This window comes from Phaenicophaeus curvirostris, chromosome 1 (assembly GCF_032191515.1).
Source record: "Phaenicophaeus curvirostris isolate KB17595 chromosome 1, BPBGC_Pcur_1.0, whole genome shotgun sequence".
Classification (NCBI taxonomy): Eukaryota; Metazoa; Chordata; class Aves; order Cuculiformes; family Cuculidae; genus Phaenicophaeus; species Phaenicophaeus curvirostris.
The window spans coordinates 201,507,472-201,528,676 of NC_091392.1; positions in this window are offsets into that span (position 1 = coordinate 201,507,472).

Sequence of the window (21,205 nt, forward strand, 5' to 3'; positions counted from 1 at the left end):
GTGTCCTCTGAATTATTGCCTGGGTTTTCTAATACTTGGAAAAGCTTTCAATAAGCCACTGATATTGATGTCTCTTGGGAAAAGCCTTTCTATATGAAGACAGTTTTAAACAGGTATTTAAAACCGTAATTAGTGGTAGATTAAAATAAATTAGAAAGCAGTAAATTATACTTAAATTTTATCTTCCCTTTAGTATTATGTTCAGGAAAGATCAAATGCATATACTTTGTATTTATGGTCGTGGTTTTCCAGTAGTAGAATTTTTTACTGGATTAAGTTTGAGTCTGGGGTTGTGTCTTACAAAATAAGTGAGAAAGATGTGTGTTTCTAATGTGATAACTTTTTTTTACATGTTGAGAGTTGGTATTCATGTCAGAATAGGGAGGTGTGTTCATTTGAAAATTCTGTGAAAACAGAATTTACACTTATTTCCTCAAGTGCTGAGAATTTATTTTTCGTTTCAAGAGTAAAACACAAATTCTTCTGTAAAATGATGCAGACGTATGCACTTGGAAAATAAGTAACTGTCAGAGACTCATAGAATCACTGAAGCTGGGAAGGAGCTCAGGAGGGGACTGCTTCACTGACACCTCTGCTCAAGACAGGATCAGGAAGGGATGGCTGATCAGGGCTGGGTTTAGGTGCATTTGCGGCATGTCCAGGGATGGAGATTTCTCTGGGCAACCTGCTCCAGTGCTCAATCACCCTCACTGTTAAGAAAAAAAAGGAGTTGGTTCAGCTTTCTTCTTATATTTAAATTGCATTTCTGGTGTCTCGATATGTGCCTGTTGCCTCTTCTGTCCCTGGACACCACTGAGAAGCCTAGTTCTGATGTCTTTACTCCCTCACATCAGGAATTTATGCATGGGGATAGGATCCTCCTGAGCTCTCTCTCTCAAGGCTGAATGGTCCCAACCTTCTCAGCCTAAGGGTGATTTTGCAGTTTGATTTCACATGGGAAACACTGTACAGATGTGTTTCCAATGCATTATTTATTTAAAAAATACGTAGGGGAGAATAAAATTATAAAATACATTCACCTCTGAGGTTTGTGTGTACATCATGAAGAAGAAAAAGGGTTATGAGTCCACACTATTTTAAAAATTATAAAAGCTCTTTGCAGTTCACCTTTAATATAGTATTGGTTTAAAATGTAGATTTATGGCACACCTAATACAAGGCAAGAGAACCTCAACCTATTAAAGTTCACCCTCTGCTCTTATTAACTTCCTTTTTTGGTAACCTGGATAGTATTGTACAGTTTTTAATTTACGTTAAGTTATAGCATATCATGGTTTTGTTACCAAAGGGAATGACTCAGCCTTGCCACCATTTGCAGGATTTGATTTCCCAGGCAATGATACAGTTTATTACACTGCTAAAATTAATTATATCTGCCTTGATAACACACACTTTGGGCTCAGTGTGGTGACCTGCCATTTCCAAAACAAAGGAATTTATGGCTAGGATCAGGTATCATAAAGGAACAGCTGTAACAAATAAAGCACAGTTCTCTTACAAATCTAAGTAGTTCCTTCTGTTCAAACATTTTATGTGTTTTATTTATGTCAAAAATGACCTAGTGTGCTGGAGTTTTAAGTAAATTCAAGCATGTCAATTTATTATTCATGAATTGTATTAACAATCACAATTTATTTTCAGTCTAAAATCTTAGATTCTTACGTGTTACATATTTGGAAGAGGAAATTGGAAATTATTTGGAAATGAAAAAGCAGTGATGCGATCGGTACCCTGGACTGTGGGATGCAGGTTTTACTGGAGATGGTGCTGTCTGGTTAAACAAGGCATAACACGATCAGTTGGGTTCCGCTGGTGCAGGCTGGGGTCCCACGTGTACCCGAGTTAGTCTAACAGCTCACTGTCACCAAAGGAGGGAAGGGATTTATCTCCCCACTGCCTGTCTTTACTCCTGGTCTTGTGAGGGGTTTTTCCTTCCATTCTGCCAGGTGTGGTTCTCTAGATGCTTCCAAGAATAAGTTAAATTCTCTAATTTACAATAAAACTCTCCAGCTGGGGGCTTGTTTTCTGTCAGTTTATTGCATCTGACATTTCCTAAACTGATTCCATGGTTGCCAGACCTGGTGCAAGATGAGCAGTGGAAGTCCATGCCCAAGAGGAGTTGGGAGACAGAGAATAGGAATGGAATAGACCCTGTCCCTTCAGTGGCAGTGAGGCAGTCAATTGCTTCATTCTCCTTTCACATTTTCTTAGGTTTTGGGGGGCGAGGGGTCTCCTCTACTTTTCAGGGATGCTACATCCTGTGTGAACTCACCCTTGTGTGTGCTGTAGAGAAAATGAAAGCTCTTTGCTGAGGTAGCAAGGTAGAGTGAGGTTGTATATACAGGCAAGAATTTCACAAGTCTTACGAGGAGCTGCTGAGAGAACTGGCGTTGTTTAGCCTGGAGAAAAGGAGGCTGAGGGGAGACCTTATCACTGTCTACAACTACCTGAGAGAAGGTCGTAGTGAGGTGCATGTTGGTCTCTTCTCCCAAGTAGTGAGCAATCAGATGAGAGAAAATGGCCTCAAGTTTCACCAGGGATGGTTCAGATTAGACATTAGGAAAAATTTCTTCACCAAAAGGGTTCTCGAGCACTGGCAGAGGCTGCCCAGGGAGGTGGTTGAATCACCTGGAGGTATTTAAAAGATGGGCAGATGAGGTGCTTAGGGATATGATTTGGTAGCAGACAGGCACGATTAGACTTGATGATCTCAAAGGTATTTTCCAGCCTAGCGATTCTATGATAAGTCTCTAGCCTTTATTGTTGTATTGGAGATACCCAAAATAGGAATCAAATCTTTGCAGACATGAATGCCTATAAAGAACTGAGACAAGCGGTTTCAGAAGCGTGACTTGCTTCATTAAGAACTGTTAACACATATTTCTATTTAAGTGGTTATTTAAATAGCGAATTTTTAATTGTTTATTGGGGCATCTAGGAAAGTTATGAATGAGATGGCAGGTTGGTGCCATTAGGAAAAGGGACTGGGCAAAGCTGCCACAGCCGTTTAGAGAAGAGCATGTTGGCCTGTGAAACACTTACTGTAAGTGAATTGTGACTGAAGGGGGAAAACAACCACCTTGATTGATACTAAGTGACTTAAAACTTCCTAAGCAGAACAGAGAGGATGACAATAAATAACTAGTGTCCTTGGGAAGATATAGAAAGGAGTGGCACAACTGGGACTTGGATATTGACCATTGAAGTAAACCTCCAAGAAATTAGAAAAATTGTAGCAGATGACCAGAACAAGGAACTCAGAACATTTCAGGCCCGTGAGTACATCAAAACTCAGTTCAGAGACGCGGAATTATCCTCACCCTTTGCAGCATGCTGTTTTCAGGTTCCCAAGGCAGGACTTCTGTCTTACTGGCTGCATTTGTGAGTTCTTCCTAAACAGCACTACATGCTGCTCCTTAACTTTGCATGGTTTTATGTGTACCCCATCGGGTTTGTTTGACGGAGCACTTGGTCTTTATCTTGATCGTGGAAGGTTCAACTACCCGGTTCTGGCAACAACGCACTCACCTTTCAAACATCTTTACAATCAGCCTAGTGACTAAAGCCTCAGATTGGATGGCGCTTCTACTGCAAGCCCACTCTGATGGGTGGTGTAAGAATGCCATCACGTTTTCTTTGCAAATGTGATTGCTGGTGTTTCCTATGTTTTGTGTCATGGTTAACATCACAGATCCATTTTATGCTCCGAACGCTTCATGTGCAGTAGATTTTGTTACAGTGTTTTAATTTCCTGTGTTTTGCATCAAAGTTAGCGTAATTTTCAAGAAACCTGTTGTGCTACTAGGAAATTATTAATAGTTTCCTTTAAAGCTTCAGTTCTTATTCATTGTCCTGTTTCAAACTGAGATGATTTAGGTTAGGAGAGCTAAAGGTCTGATAGAATTAAATCTGACCAAGGATGTCAAGAGCAACAAGAAAAGCTTCTGTAGGTACATCAGTGATAAAAGGAAGACTAGGGAGAATGTGGGCCCTCTCCAGAAGGAAACAGGAGATTGGGGTACCCAAGATATGGAGAAGGTTGAGATACTGAAAGGCTTTTTTTGCCTTAGTCGTGAGCAAGGGCTCAAGTCACACCACTCAAGGCACAAAAGGCAAAGGTAGGGACTGGGAGATCAAAGAACTGCCCACTGTAGGAGAGGATCAGGTGCAAGACCATATAAGGAACCTGAAAGTGCACAAGTCCATGAGACCTGATGAGATGCATCTGTGGGAACCGGCAGGTAGAGTTGCTAAACCACTATCCATCACATCTGAGAAATTTTGGCAGTCTGGTGAAGTTCCCAGTGATTGGAAAAGGGGAAACATAACTCTCATTTTTAAAAGGGGAAAGAGGAAGACCTGGGGAACTACAGGCCAGACAGACTCACCTATGTGCCCAGCAAGATCATGGAGCAGATTCTCCTGGAAATTCTGCTGAGGGACATGGTAAATAAGGAGGTGGTTGGTGACAGCCAACATGGATTCATTTCAGGGCAAATCATGCCTGATTAATTTGGTGGCCTTCTACGATGGGGCAACTGGGAAGAGTAACTGACATCATCTACCTGGAGTTGTGCAAAGCATCCAGCAATGTACCACATGACATTCTTGTCTCTAAACTAAAGAAACATAGATTTGGTGGATGGACCACTTGGTGGATAAGGAATTGGCTGGATGGTTGAACTCAGAGAGTTGTGGTCAATGGCTCAATATCAGGTGGAGGCTGGTGATGAATGGTGTTGCACGGGGGTTGTTTTGGGGACATGATGTTTAACATCTTTGATGGAGACATGGACCGTGGAATTGAGGGCACCCTCAGTAAGTTTGTTGATGACACCAAGCTGTGTGGCGTGATTGACATGCTGGAGGGAAGGGATGCCATCCAGAGGGACCTTGACAGGTTTGAGAGGTGCAAACCTGTGCAAACCTCATGAAGTTCAACAAGGTGAAGCGTAAGGTCCTGCACCTAGGTCAGGGCAATCCCGAGCACAACTACAGTCTGGGCAGAGAATGGACTGAGAGTAGCCCTGAAGAGAAGGGCTTGGAGGTGCTGGTGGATGAGGAACTCAACATGAGCCGGCAATGTGCTCTTGCAGCCGAGAAAGCCAACCATGCTTTGGGCTGCATCAAAAGAAGTGGGAAAAGTAGGTCAAGGGAGGCGATTCTCCCTCTGTACTCTGCTCTCATGAGACCTCATCTGGAGTGCTGCCTTCGGTTCTGGAGTCCTCAGCACAGGAGGCACATGGATCTTTTAGAATGAGTCCAGAGGAGGGCCTCAAAGATGATCAGGGGGCTGGAGCACCTCCCATAAGAGGACAGGCTGAGAGAGTTGGACTTGTTCAGCCTGGAGAAAGATCTGGGAAGATCTGGGAAGCTCTGGGAAGATCTTGTAGCAGCCTTATGGTACTTAAAGGGGGCTAAAGGAAAGCTGGAGAGGGGCTCTTTTTCAGGGACTGTAGTGATAGGACGAGGGCTAATGGCTTTAAGCTGAAAGAGGGGATATTTAGGTGAGATAATAGGCAGAATTTTTTTTGTTGTGAGGGTGGTGAGGCACTGGCCCAGGTTGCCCAGAGAAGCTGTGGCTGCCCCATCCCTGGAGGTGTTCAAGGCCAGGTTGGATGAGGCTTTCATCAACCTGATCTGAGGTGTCCCTGCCTGTGGTGGGGGGGTTGGAACTGGATGATCTTTAAAGTCCCTTCCAGGCCAAATTATTCTATGGTTCTATGATTTGGGCTCACCAAATGCCCTGTAAATATTTGGCTTCTGTGGTTCTGTTCAACTTGCATGTGAGCCAGCAGGTGAATGAGTGAGCGTGGGAAAGACTGTCAGGGCTGAGCTGTTAGTCTGCAATGTATAAAAGGACTCTGTTTGCTGCGTGTGTAAAGCACGCAGAGACCCCGAGGCACTACCCCAATTCAGGAGTGCCAGGGCTTGACTGCCTGGGAGGAATCTATACTTGTGTAGAAATTACTTGTATGGTTTTTTTTTCTTTCTCAAATCATCTGAGGGACCACAAGTTAATAAAAAAACTTTGAAGATGATACAATATACACTATACAATATTGTAAGATGATTTAACTGCTAATGTGACAGTAGCAGCGATCAGGACACAGGCATCGCACGCGTGGCAGAGCCACCGGTGAGCCTTGTAAACAGCTGCCTCATACTTGCTAACCTAAGACCTTGTTTGAAGTTGTTTGTGTTGTTGCTAAATGCTATGAATCTGCCATTGGGGTGGAACTATTCCACATCAGGTGTTTCCTGAAAGAGCACCCTCAGGATGCTTTCTTTATTTTTTCAGTTTCAGAAAAAAATGCTTCTGAAAATAATATTGGGCACATGAGTGTTAGCACTCACATTTCTATTGTTTTCTCTTTGTTTTAAATGCCTAGAGTGGGTTGTCTGAAAACATGAGATCCTTACTCCTCTGTTAGAAATAGTCTTATAAAGCAAATGTATTTGACTGAAATATATTTTCATAGAATCATAGAATAGTTTGGGTTGGAAGGGACCTTAAAGATCATCCAGTCCCAAAGCCCCTGACATGGGCAGAGACACCTCCCACCAGACCAGGCTGCCCTAGGTCCCATCCAACCTGGCCTTGAACACCTCCAGGGATGGGGCAGCCACAGCTTCCCTGGGCAACCTGTGCCAGCATCTCACCATCTTCATTGTGAAGAAATTTCTCCTTATGTCTAGTCTAAATCTGCCCCTCTCCAGTTTATACCCATTGCTCCTAGTCCTATCACTGTAAGGCTTTGTGAACTGTCCCCAGCTTTCTTGTAGCCCCTTCAGGTACTTGAAGGTCGCTGTAAGGTCTCCTCGCAGCCTTCTCTTCTCCAGGCTGAACAACCCCAACTCTCTCAGCCTGTTCTCATAGCAGAGGTGTTCCAGCCCTCCGATCATCCTTGTAGCCCCACTCTGGATCTGTTCCAAAGGCATCTGGGTATGTGAGGGATTTGGGAGGATGTATATGGTGCTTTTGTGCTCTACGATGGACCTGGGCATGGGAACTGGGAACAGTGGGGCTCTTCATTTTTTTCCTTAGGGTGCACCAATAAGGGGCTTAGGATGTGACCCTGACTGTGTCTCTGAGTGGAGTCCAACCATTCCTATCAAATACTAAACCATGCCCCTCAGCACCTCGTCCACCCGTGCCTTAAACACCTCCAGGGAAGGTGACTCAACCACCTCCCTGGGCAGCCTGTTCCAGTGCCCAATGACCCTTTCTGTGAAGAATTTTTTCCTAATGTCCAGCCTAAATCTCCCCTGGCGGAGCTTGAGGCCATTCCCTCTTGTCCTGTCCCCTGTCACTTGGGAGAAGAGCCCTGCTCCCTCCTTTCCACAACCTCCTTTCAGGTAGTTGTAGAGAGCAATAAGGTCTCCCCTCAGCCTTCTCTTCTCAAGGCTAAACAACAAACAAAGATTGTAATGAATGCAGGAATTTCACCTGGAAGAGACCAGAACAAACTGGAACTTGAAATTATAAGCAGACAAAGATGAAATTCCATTTCAGGTAAAGAAAAAGTAAGTTCTGGTCTGTCACACAGAGTTATTTTCTTTTCAATACAAATACACGTGAAGGTGTGATGGTGAGATGTACTACATATTCTATTGATTTTTCCTGATGGGGTAGTAGACTCAGTTACAAAATATAAAATTAAGGAAGAAATGTTGCCAGCATTTAAAGCTGGATTTCATTAAAATGTGTTGTCATTTCTCTATAAAATACATCTGCTACAATGTTCCAGAAATTTTAGACACACAATAGAGTAATAAACTGCTTTTATAACTTGGGTAATACTCTACCATAGATTCTTGATTCCCCCCCTACTGTTTGTGTTAAATTACCTCAGTACGGAAACGTTCATACACTGTAAGGAAGGAATAACTGGGTTGTCATTGCAATAAGTGGAAATTTTAAAATTTGTGTATGAGATGTGTTTTATAGAGAGGACAACCAACATCGGAAGTTTGTCAGCCTGTAATTCACTGCAAATACTTAGGTCAACCGCATGGGCCCCTGCCTCTCTCCCTTGTAGCCGTTTTTCTTCACTGGGCAGCTGCAAACCAGTTTGCCCTGGGAAGCTGGAGGCTGCCTGACCTGCCACCCCCATGCTGGCTGCTCTGAGGGCAGCAGAATGATCATCCAAATGCCCCACATGGCAAAACCAGCGTGTTCTTTCACAACATCACCATCTGGGAGAGATGTCCTTGATATTGTCTTCCACTTTTCCTGTGCAGACAAATCCCTTCCCTTGCTGTTTCCTGAATTAATGTGAGCCCAGCCATGAACACGACACAAAAGTCTGAGAACGGGTTGTCTCCTTTGGACGCTGCTCATGCTTTGATGGGATCATTTCCATGAATAAGAATTAACATATTAGGTTGATGGTTATTCCAGTATCTTCATCCAAATACCTGCTGTTTTCTCTTCCCATGGAAGGATAATATTAAAAGACTCAAACTTTTTCTCCTGAAGTAGAAAATTCCAAGACACCTGACTGATTTTACCAAGGTACGTGTATTTTATACGCAGCTCCCTGGCTATGCTGCTCTTCAGCTTGCCACACATTTCTAGAAGTTTCCAGTCTGTGGCACGCACAGTTCCTATTGAAAACAGTAGGTGGATAAAGATGGATCCCACACACCTAGAACAGATATTTGCTTCTCTCTTTTCTGCCCCAGGATGACAAGTCTCAACACAAGGAATTACCCCATGTCTGTGGCATTTCATATTGATTCTTTAATGATGGCAGAGCTGTTGATAAATAAATCCTCTCTTGTCAGCTACAGCACAAGTCATGTTATATTCAGCTTTATTCTGGGGCTCACAGAGCCCTGCAGAGGGTTTATAAGAGCATTGCCATATTCTTCATAACAAAGGTTGATGTTATGTAAGCCTTTACATATGTCCTGCCTCCAGAAGCATCATCGTAAAGAGTTGAGCAAAGCTTTCCGCCAGAATAAGTAGTTCCATGTGGCAAACCTTGTCAAGCAAAGCCTCAGCACACCAAGGCAGCCCAGCTACATCACAGAAATACATTTTGTGGTTCAATGTGCGAGTCAGAAAACACAATTCCGTAACTTTTTCTTTTTTGGGGGGGACTTTATTTTTTTTCTGTTGAGTGGCCACTTAAAACCAAAATGTTCTGGCTGCAATGAATTACCTGCAACATTTTGAATAGTGACCAGGTTGAATTGATTTGAATAGTGACCAATAAAACCAGATTGTTTTCTGAATGCTATATCATATGTATTGCAATATCAATTCACTCCATTTTTTTAAAGAAAGGAAATGTCCATCACTTGGAATTTACAATATGTGAAGTTTGAGCCCAGAATGAATTCTGACAGCTTGGTTACTATAAACTCCTCGGAGACACAGTGCTTAGTGGAAACACTGACATAATCTTAACGATAGTGGCGGGAATAATGCCAATAAAACAGAATGTCCTGTAGGATTAATGGAAGGCAGAACCACTCTGGCTCCCCAGATCACAATAGCAGTGAAAGAAAAGTTGATAGAAAATTTGTGCATGCCTATTCCTTTTACCAAGAAAGAATAATCTCTGTGTGCACTGGCAACTAGTGTTATCGGCTCTGTTATATTCCATTTTGCACATGGAAAAAGGTGATGGGGAAATTTGAAGGCCATTTTATTGCAACTCTAAAGTCTCGTTGCAGAGCAACAGAGGCACTTTGGGGTTATAGATGAGTGATCACAAGGGCACGAACAGGCAAACACTCTGCAGCCAGGATGCCAGTGGAACAAAATCGCTGCTTTTCCGTTTGTTGCTGTTCCTTACTGCAGTGATGCCCTTGTTGTCTCTGTCAGCTCTCTTAGTAGAGCTGGTCATGACAAGCTCTCCACAGGTTTATTACAATGACACAGGTTAGCAAAGACTCCATACTCAACTGGTTTGCAATAATCTCATTGCTCTTGCCTGGAATGGGCAAGGAAGCGTTCACACAAGTGGTTGTGCTGGAACATCACTGGGCCAGAGGGGACTAACGGGTGCTAACGGGTGTCCCCTTGCAGTGGTTCAGCTGGAGTCAGAAGATGACAGCTGTCCTGCAGCTGGTGCTTTCAAATGACAAGTTGTACGATGTGATATTTTATGTGATAATATGACAGACGCTGACATTTCAGATTGCTGTGAGCAGTGCTCTTTTGTGTTCACAAGATGCGTAAGAAAGCACTCCAAAAAATAAGTGCCTCACTGAACTGCCAGGGGAAATTCTTGCAAATAAGAAAGGGGAAGGAAAGAAAGAAACTATTTAAAAAGAAGGGGATTGGAAGAAGAGAGACCTTAGGTTGACACCACTTCACAGTCAGCTTTATGCTTTGTTACCCCTGTTATAAAGTTCAGAATAATTCAGGCTTGTTTCTATAAAACTTCAGGGCAGAGAAGAGCAAGAGAAATGACTCTTCTACACATCTTAGATTAGATTTGTTCGATATGAAGCAAGATAAAATATGCTCTGATGTTTTGTTTGGACTTGAGGAATGCAAAGGCATAATAATTACCAGCTGATACAGCAATTTCATGCAGGTGTTCAGATTTTTAAAAGACTATTATCACTTAATGTTAGTTTTTTTAAAAGAGGTCAATGAAACAAATACTAGAAAAAGAGACACCATTACATGAAAGGAGGTGAAACTCTCAAATACCAGAATTGCAAAAATTTTATTACCAGAGGTATGGATACATCGGTTGCCTGGTAGAGACAAATGATTAGCTAAGCAAGGAAATTTGACAATATAAAAGTGAAATGTTAAGAACACAGGGTACAGTTATTGCTAAATTCTTATGCATAAATTCTGATGTATGTGCCAGATCTTAAAGTGCTGCTGAAGTACAGCAGTCTGGCTGCTGATCACTTGTTTCAGACTTGGGTCTGGCTTCAGCCAAGCCAACAAGGAGCTACTGATCAAAAGTGCTTCAGCCAGTAACATGAAGGAGATTCAGAAAGGATTTTAGCCAAGACCAAACATGAAATGAAACATTGTAGAAGTTATTAATAACTGGTTTCTCATTAGGAACAATAAAGACTTGACAGAATGAGAGATTCATGAGTGTTCCTTCATCCTGGACTGCAAGTGAAGCGGGAAGATTTGTGTATTTGTATTAATATAGCTTGCAGTTGACCTACAGCCAGCAGATACAAGTGATAAGGCATATGAAGACATTACACATTTTTCATGATTTTTTGCTTAGATGCCAGATGAAATATTTGGTTATTCATGGCGAAGTTCTTGCTCCATCTTGCACTCAGGGATATCCAGACTTGGGTGAAGAGTTTTCTATCCTACATTCTTTGAGCACTTTTTCTGAAGTCAGTAATTTTCTGTGGCAGAAGGCCACCAAAAATGTGCTGTGCACCTGCATCTGCGTGCACTGAAGCTTATTCTGCTCCAGTTCTCTGAAGGGTGTGAGTTGTACTCTCTTTCAGATCTGCAAACACTGAATGCTGACAGCTGAACTGTAGGAGATCTTAGAGTTTCTTCAGGCTACTTAAATGAGCCCTGGTTTCTTGTTGGGACAGCAAACCATGATTGCAGCTACCAGGATCAGGGTTGTGAGTGGATTTATCAGAGACCAGCTGACACAGATAATAGATGGTAGGGGGTTTGGAACTAGATGATCTTTAAGGTCCCCTCCAACCCAAACTATTCTAAGATTAATTGTACTGGAAAGCAGCTGGTCAGGTGAAATTGTTATAGTCCTACCTGTGTGCTACTGATGGGGCATGAGGAAGGCTGTGGGGACACTGCTGAAAAATGAGAAATTATACTTCTGTGCACTCTGTTTCCTGGCTCAACCAAAGCTATGACAAACAGCAATGCCATCTTACTAATAGCATAGCTTTTAAAAGAAGACTCCCAGAAAAGATGAATCCTGCTTTCCCATCTGTAACAATGCATATTTAATCCCAAACTGCTTTTTTCTTTATTTCAAACCATAATATAAACAAGGCTTCTGACCTCCTGGGGATGGGGGTGCAGAAATTCAAGCTCTCTGCTTGATAGGTGTGCAAAAACTGTCGCAGGGGGCAAACTGGGACACTAAACCCCCTCGTTGAACAGACTGTTCAGCTCCTGTGTTGTACTCATTCAAGTAAATAACACGTTTCACCCATGAAATTATTTTGCATTTCCCTGAAGGATTCTTAAAATATCCACCACACAAAGCACAAAGGAAAAACTTCTGGAATTTGGTCCTGCTGAGGGTAATTTAACAATATGAAGGATGTAAGGCAAGGTACCGTTTCATTGTGCTTCAGTAGTGCTTGTAATTTACATCTCATTGCTTTCAAGGCCTCTGCTGGTAATATTTTCTTTTTCTAAGAATAGAGCTTAAAGGTATTTTAAGAATTCTGGTTGTGCAATTAATAGCATAACACTTCTTTCTGAGTAAAAAGATTTGCTTGTTTTGAGCAGTAACAGTATTTTGCATGTGAAAAAAGGGGGAATGGGGAATGTTTTATTGCCAGCACTTTTCCTTACAGAGGGATGAATCACTTACATTCTTGGCAACCAAGCTCAAATTCACAAGAATGCTCAGTTTGATCAACTTCCTCCAGAGCACTAAGCTCAAAGTAAAGAGGAGAAAAGAGAGAAAGAAACTTGGATGGGCTTGGATGTGGAAGACATTACAAGATGGACATCCAAGCAGGAAGACAAGAAATCTAGTGTACAAATTCTTTTGCCCAAAGCAAGTCACTGACTTGCTGTGACAGGAGAGTCCAGTCTAAATTACGAGAATGCTGGAAGGGGGGAAAAACCCAAACAAGGAGAAAAAGAGACAGAGAAAAGGAAGAAAACCTTGCTGATCTCGCAGACGTGGCAGATGCTGTGTCAAACGTGAGTTAATTTGCTAGCAAAACAATGAGAATTTTCAAGAAAAATTACCGCCCTTCCCTTCAAAATGGAAGATTGCACTGAGAAACAGAATATGAGAATACAGATAGTTTAGGCATGAGGAAACTGTCTATGTTCAGGCTGTAGTTTCACACAACAAAGGTTGAGGGTCATGGGGGTCTTCTTTGGCAGCAGCATGGGGTGACCAAAGTCGTCCCCTGTCTGTTCTGCTCCACCCGTGCAGCAGACCCTCCTGAGGAAGGAATGGCACTGAAAATGGTCCCTTCTGGTTTTATTCCAGTGGATTATTTTTCAACTGGATCGGTTCTCTGGGCTGGTTCACCAAACAGCCACCCATGGTACTCTGCAAGATACCCCAGCAGCAGTGGAGAGGATGCCATGAGGGAGGGGATGTGGTGGAGGGGGGATGACGAAGCTGGACAAGCATCCTGACTGCGACTCCACCAGCTTGGCCATGGTCTTCAGCACCAGTCAAAGGCACATTTGGCCCTGCAGCTCGCTTCTGCTCAGAGACAGTCAAACGGCAGCTTCAGTCAGACCAGTGCAACTGCTCGCTGGCAGAAGGAAAAATACAACCCAAGCAAGTCCCAAAATATTATTTAGTGTGGCATTCCCTTTTTTCTAGGCCAGGTTCTAGGTCATCCTGTGACCGTGTAAACAGATGTGCCTCAGAATAAAAGCATGACTGTGAGGAGTTGTGGAAGACGAGGAAGGAAGTACTGCTCCACAAAAATATATCTTTTTTCTGTGTATCTCACTTGATATCTTTTTATTTCCCTCCTGCTCCTCACCCCAATGCTCTGCCACCCTGCACTGGGGCTGCAGCAGGGCATAGGGCAGCAGCACCTCAGGATGCTTAAGATAAGTGAGATTGTGTCACACCCTGCAGCAGGTAGGTGTCCCCCCAAAATACATGGTCCCTTAGCGAGCCTAATATGAGGGGAAAAAAAATAACTGTGGAAGAATGAGAAGGTAGAGGCCCGGGAGGGCTGAGCCAGGCCGCAAAAGATCACAGAATCATAGAATCACTAGGTTGGAAAAGACCCACTGGATCATCAAGTCCAACCATTCCAATCAAACACTAAACCATGCCCCTCAGCACCTCACCCACCCGTGCCTTAAACACCTCCAGGGAAGGTGAATCAACCACCTCCCTGGGCAGCCTGTTCCAGTGCCCAATGACCCTTTCCGTGAAAAATTTTTTTCCTGATGTCAAGACTTAACCTCCCCTGGTGGAGCTTGAGGCCATTCCCTCCTGTCCTGTCCCCTGTCACTTGGGAGAAGAGGCCAGCACCCTCCTCTCTACAACCTCCTTTCAGGTAGTTGTAGAGAGCAATGAGGTCTCCCCTCAGCCTCCTCTTCTCCAGGCTAAACACCCCCAGCTCTCTCAGCCGCTCCTCATAAGGCCTGTTCTCCAGCCCCCTCACCAGCTTTGTTGCTCTTCTCTGGACTCGCTCCAGAGCCTTAACATCCTTCTTGTGGTGAGGGGCCCAGAACTGAACACAGGATTCGAGGAGCGGTCTCACCAGTGCCGAGTACAGAGGGAGAATATCTTCCCTGGACCTGCTGGTCACGCCGTTTCTGATCCAAGCCAAGATGCCATTGGCCTTCTTGGCCACCTGGGCCACCGCTGGCTCATGTTCAGTCGCTGTCAACCAACACCCCCAGGTCCCTCTCCTCCAGGCAGCTTTCTAGCCAGTCTTCCTCTAGCCCGTAGCTTAGGGTTGTTGTGCCCTAAGTGCAGGACCCGGCATTTGGCCTTGTTGAACCTCATGCCATTGGACTCTGCCCAGTGGTCCAGCCTGTTCAGATCCCTTTGGAGCCTCCCTACCCTCCAGCAGATCGACACTTCCACCCAGCTTAGTGTCATCTGCAAACTTGCTAAGGGTGCACTCGATGCCTTCATCCAACCTTTGATAAAGACATTGAACAGGGCTGAGTGCAACTCAAAGCAGGATCCAAGATACTGGAGCAATGTCAGTGTCTAGTTCCCTGGGCATCACACAGTTGTTATTGTGCCTTCAGGATCACAGTTTCAGTGTGTTGCCTGCTTCTGTAGTTTTTTGCAATGCCCACACAATAAACCCAGTACTTCCTCTCTGTTTCTGTAATCAGAGATGTTGCTTATATGTAGTAAATTCCACACTTCTGGGATATTCTGAATTTACTGTGCGTTCACCAAGCAACTGCATCCCATCCGCAGAGTAAGATCAGTGTTTCCTGGTCGTGTTTCCTGCGCACAGGCTGCACAATAGGTCAGCCGAGGTCCTGGGGATATGGCCAGGTTTTCCACATGTGTAGCCTTCCTATCCAAGCTACTGTGCAATCCTCAAAAATATGTGCAGGCATTTTTGGGGGGGCAGGAAAAGAAAGCAGCCAGCAAATACAGACACAGAATAGCCTCAAGTCAGAGCCTCCAACACAACATGAAACACTGCACTGGAGAAATGTGTGGAATCTTTGCACTGTAGTTTTTTAAGACTAAAAGAAATTGCGATAGTGCAGAGGGGCAGCCTAAACTAGATCCTTCCCAGCCTCACATTCCTGCGATTCCCTGTAAGGAAGGACTGGTTTGACTCTCCCCGGCATGAAGAATGTCAAGCATAGCCTGTTCTCTGCTCTGCAACGTGCTCTCTCTTTCTCCAGCCCCTTGCTGGGACCAGCACAAAACCCAGGAGAGACACTACTCTCAACCCAGCAGGGCTGGGCACTGGGAAAAGGGAGAATTGTCTTCAATGAGCTTGTGTATTCGCACGTGAGAGAAATTATGGTGGCAACGGTGTTCTCTCATAGTAATGCAGAGCAAGACGGAAACGTGATGAAGTTTTTTTTTCAGGATTAAAATAACAGAACAAGAGCCAGTTGATGTTTTGGGGAAAAGTAAAGCGGTTGCTGTCAAAACGTTTCACCGACTTGGCAAAAATGCCAAGCTGGACTTCTAAGGGCTTATCTTGAATAAGGATTAGCAGGAGCCAGATCGCCTGCTTCCTACATAGATTCAACTGAGGTTAAATGTTTTCCTTCTGATGCCAGCCAAGCTGCTGACTCCTCTGCCTGTAGGTTTGTGGGATCGGTCTTACTTCAGCTGCACACACGCAGAGGGAGCTCAGTTCCACCCCAGAACTGGGAAGAGTGGGTCACGCTCTCACGAGTTGCTTCAGGAGCGAGGCTCTGAGGTGGGAATGCTGCGAAACCAACGTTCAGACCTTGGCTCCAGCAGTGAACCGGCTGCTCAGGAGGGGTGTGTGGTTCTCAAACAGGATGCAGGCTGAATAACCCTCCATTCCTGAAGAGGGTGGTCCCGAAGGTCAGGGCTGCCTTCAATGGGGTGGCAGCGCGAGAGGAAACTGCCTCAGAGGGTGCTTTTGTAATGCTCGGACTATGAATATATTCAGCTGGTGTACTCCAGGCACCTAAGTGTTAGTCATCCGAAATATGAAAAGGAGAATAAGGTTAGGAAAAGAACAATTCTCCGGCTGAACTTTCATTACAGGATGAATAGGGGTCCTTCTCCTCCCACCCTGCTTTGATTTCAGACAAAGAGCTTTGCATCCCAGGCAGAGGATCTCTTTGCTGCCTGGGAGGAACATTTTGAGGTAGGTGATACAAGCCTGGTCAGGAACAGCTCACAGAATACCTGAGGTTGGAAGGGACCTCTCAGGGTGATCTGATCCACCCCCTGATCAAGCAGGGGCAGTTCAAGCAGATTGTCCAGGATCATACTGAGTCAGATCATAGAATGATAGAATGGTTTGGGCTGGAAGGGACCCTAAAGATCATCCAGTTTCAATCCCTCTGCCCTGGACTGGGACACCTTCCACTGGATCAGTTTGCTCAAAGCCTCATCCAACCTGGCCTTGAAAGCCTCCAGGAGTGGGGCACCTGCAGCTTCTCTGGGCAACCTCTTCCAGTGCCTCACCATCCCCACTGTCAAAAATTTCTCCCTCATATCTAATCTAAATCTACCCTCTTTCAGCTCAGAACTGCTCCCCTCCATCCTATCCCTGCACACCTTGATAAAGAACCCCTCCCCAGCTTTCCTGCAGGCTCCCTTCGGGTCCTGGAAGGCTGATATAAGGTATCTTCTCTAGGCTAAACAAGCCCTACTCTCTCTTATGGGAGGTGCTCCAGCTCTCTGATCATCTTCATGGCCCTCCTCTGGACTCGCTCGAACAGATCCTCCACACAAATCGAGGCCCCACAGCCTCTGTGGGTGACGTGCACCAGCTCTGAGCAGGCAGGCAATGACCAGAGAACTGATGTCAGTATAGATAATTCTGGCACTTTTCACCTTCATGGTACATTATTAAATACAAGTGCAACCATAATAAATGTACTTGATATTCACTCACTAACTGTTTCTGGTGAGGCCACGTATAGTGATGTGGGCCAGGGCTGATCCATACTTTGCTCGGTTGCATAATTGTGTAAAAAGACAGTCAAAGAGACGGTCGAGTGCTTCATGGGATGAACACGCTGTAGCCTCGTGGGAACGCTCTTGGGCTAGGACAGAAGCTACCATTACCACAGTCAACATTGTGCTAATTTAATGGAAGGAGAGCCAAGTGTCTCTGAACCTGTTACAACGATAAGTCTAGAAAAGCAATGGAGATTTTTCATCCTTTAAGACACACAGCATTTTCTGGGAATATTTGTCCCTTGAGCTCTAGAAAGTGAGGGGGCAGACAGGGTTGTGCTTTCTGTTCCCATGCTTCAGAGCCAGCGCTTTGCCCTGACCGTCGCTGTTACCAGGGCATCGTCTCAGTTCTGGCAGGAGATCTTATCTGAAATCTTAATTGGGGCACATTTTAGGCTATCCAAGGCAGTTTTATATTGCTTAAGCTAAAGTCACTGAAATGTTTTAATTAACGAGCAAACACAGTCTGTCGCTTTCCTCTGCGTGACGCACAGAAGCCTGTCTGCTTCCTCCCCAAGTACAGTACAGAATGTCTAAGCCACTGGCTACTATAATTACAATGAGGAAAGCATTTATATGGTGCTATAAAGGTGAACCGGGTGCTCTGCAAATACGAAAACACTAAGCTCATTTCCAAAGAATTCAGAGTCAAACATGGTCAAGAAAAAAAGCATGAGGCAATTGTCTTGAGGGAAAAAATGGATCTTGCGGCAACCGAGAATCACTAGGACAGGATGTCTGAAGGACAAACCCGGAGAGGGAGAGCTGAATGACTAGATGCCACTCAGAAACACTGGGGTTTCTTTTACAATCTGGCATGGACCACATAGATGATCTTTAGGAGTCAAGGAATCTGTGCACAAGTTCTTTTCCCTGTAAAACTGATAGTATTTGATCTTATGCAGCTACCAAAATAGAGGCAGCCTACAGGACAGGGGCTGGGAGATGCCAAGAGGCACTGTGGACGGAGAACATCGGGAAGCACACGGGAAACAAGAGAAGGAAGAGGGCAAAAGGAGAGAAAAGCTCTGATGAGTGAGGAGGCAGGGAACCAGTGACAAGAGTAAGAAACAACATGGTATCCTTTAAATGTGAGGGAAGAGAATGTAGATTAACAACCTTTTGGTTGGGCTAAAGGGTGTAGAGAAGGGCCTGAAGAGTAGCTGTCAGCGAATTACAGTAGCTGAAGCAAGTAACAGCCAGAGCACAGAGAAGAATTGTAGTCATGGTGGTGGGAAAGCAAGGGCTACTTCAAGAAGAAGATGATAATGAGACAGAAACTTAAAGTTTCAGATGAGGCCTTTAGTGAGAGATGGGTTATATGCAATAAAATGGGAAAAAAAGGAAAAACCTCCAGGCCAGGTAAAATAGAGGAACTACTGAAAGCAGATCTAGAAAGAACTGATACTTTTATGTTGAAAACAGGTGATTTGAGGCAGAATGAATATGTAATATCAGTTGGGACTTCAGGAGAAGAAATTAAAAAAACCCACAGGGATATGACATTGGACAGTCATGGACAGAAGAGAAAATCATTTCCCCACTGGAAAGGTGCAGGCAGAAATAATCGGGTGCATTGGGGAGGGGGTGGAATGATCAGAAGTGCTGTGTTTCAGGGGCCACCAAACAACTCCAACTACACCAGCCTGCTGTTTGGTGTCACCTACTCTGTGCACAGCTCCTTTCATGTGTCAAGGTGAGGGTTTACCATGATGTTTCAAATGAGCACAATGTGAAGAACAGCAGTAACTGTGAAATTCCAAGTGGCCAAGAAAATGCTCGTTGCACACACAATACGGTCTTTGCTTGCATTTCACAACATTGTACAAGGCTTCTTAAAGAGTAACTTCTAAATTGGCACCCCCCTATCACTATGTACACAGGGGATGGCTTGGACTCGATGATCCAGTGGGTCTCTTCCAACCTGGTTATTCCATGATTCTATGATTCCACGATTCCATGAAATTCATGGCTCAGCCTGAGCCCACTCTCTTGCTACATATACACCAATGGGTTGACATTGCAGAAGAGCATTAGAGCATTTGGAGTTACAAGAGATTATACAAGCTGTGGAAAATAGATGGAAGAGCAATTCAACTGATTTTGTTAGGCTAAAGGGAGTACGAAGGAGCACGGAGAGTAACTGTAAATAAAATACGGTACCTGAAGCAAGAAATGGCCTGCACACAGAGAACATTTGTAGTCATGGTGATAGAAAAGCAAGGGCCACTCGAGGTGTTTTGCATGCTGTCATGAGATGCTGCTTTAAAACAATTTGCTGTGACCTCTGTGTCTCTATTCACTTAGATTTACAGTGCAATAGTATTCCTATTCATATTCACATTCCAAGACTTAGAGAAGACTTTACTCATGTAAGTTACAGACTTAGAATGGTGATTCTCATTATAAGCCCATTCTGTATTTTAATTATTTGCAAATCATGCATTACCCAACCTGCAGTTTTAGTGACTGGTGATGATTAAAAGCCACCCCTGACATTCAGAGCCTTTTTTCTTTAATCATGGAGTTGAGATTTTATAAGCTCTACCACAGCTTGCAAAGAGCAGCGGAGACTGAAAGAAAATAGCTTAAAAATTGGAAGTATGTTTAGGGCTGCTGCGGAGTATCTTAGACAAGCAAGCATGTATTTCTGAAGTGAGCTAAAAGTAGTGGCTGGTGTGGGAAGAGTGTTCAAAATAGATGTAGGGTGAAAGACTGTGGAAGACCAGGAGACGTGTGGAGATAATGATAGTCGTCAAACAGGAACATGTGGTGGTGAAGCATTTTTAGAGCGGAAAGTCTCTCAGTTTGGATGCTGTTTGCGTGCTATATTATTCTGTGATGATACTCTAGTAGAGCACTACGGACAGCTGGGGATTTCTCGCAGTCTCCTATGCAGGGCTCCCTCAGAATTTTCCCCCAACATCTTTTTAGGGGCTATAACCCCAGACCTGATTTCTGTAAAACTTTATCTTTAAAATGAACCTGTCACACATGCAGATGACAGATCCCAACCTACAGTTTTCTGTTTCTGTTGCAAAGGCCGGGTGATAGCTACCCCTATCCTTCCATTCTGCTTGTGGTTTTAACAAGAGTTCCATAGGACTCAGGGCAATTATTTTATTCGTGCCTCATAAATTCACCTCATAAACCTCATAAATACCTTCTCGCAGTTTTCGGATGTCCTTCTCTGCTGATAAAAGTATGTAAACAAGTGCAAAGCATGCAGGATCTCAGCTCCCAGAGTACACAGAGGTGTGACTGTTGCTTTTTCTGTACTCTGTATCTTTCTCTCTGCCCCAAGAAAATATGTAAGTTTTGTTGACTGAAGCTTCTTATGCTGTTTTGAGATGCCTGGCCAAGTTCTATGTTATCCCACTTTCTTCCTGCAGGCAATCCAAACAGGGGAGTCTTCCCCTGGGAGTCCTGCCCCTCACAACTGCACCACAAAACTGCTGAGCTCTCAGGTCCTTTCTTACAGGGCCAGAAATGTGGTGGCTGAGTGCTGGGCTCAGCAGGAGCTCTGAGAAGGTCACACTGCTGTGGGCAGGCTCTGAACAGGACAGTGCTGCAACCCCCCTGTGCTCTGAGCTGAAGAGCCACTGAGCCAGCGGCGGCTGCTCGGCGCTGCCTTGAAGATGTGGCAGGTACGCCAAGGTGAGGCCAGCTCTATGGGCACAGTCAGCACAAAAAGTTAGTTTATTTAGGAAAATGAGAAGCAGCAATAGGCTTACAGCACCACTGGAAAATTACTGTGTGTCAAAGAGAGGCGAAGCAGCCACCATCTGAATTTCCGCAGACTATCCCGGGCAAGGCTTACAGGTTTGCCCTAGAACTTTGTGCCTAGGCAATAACCTGGAACCGAGAAACTGGACACCCTC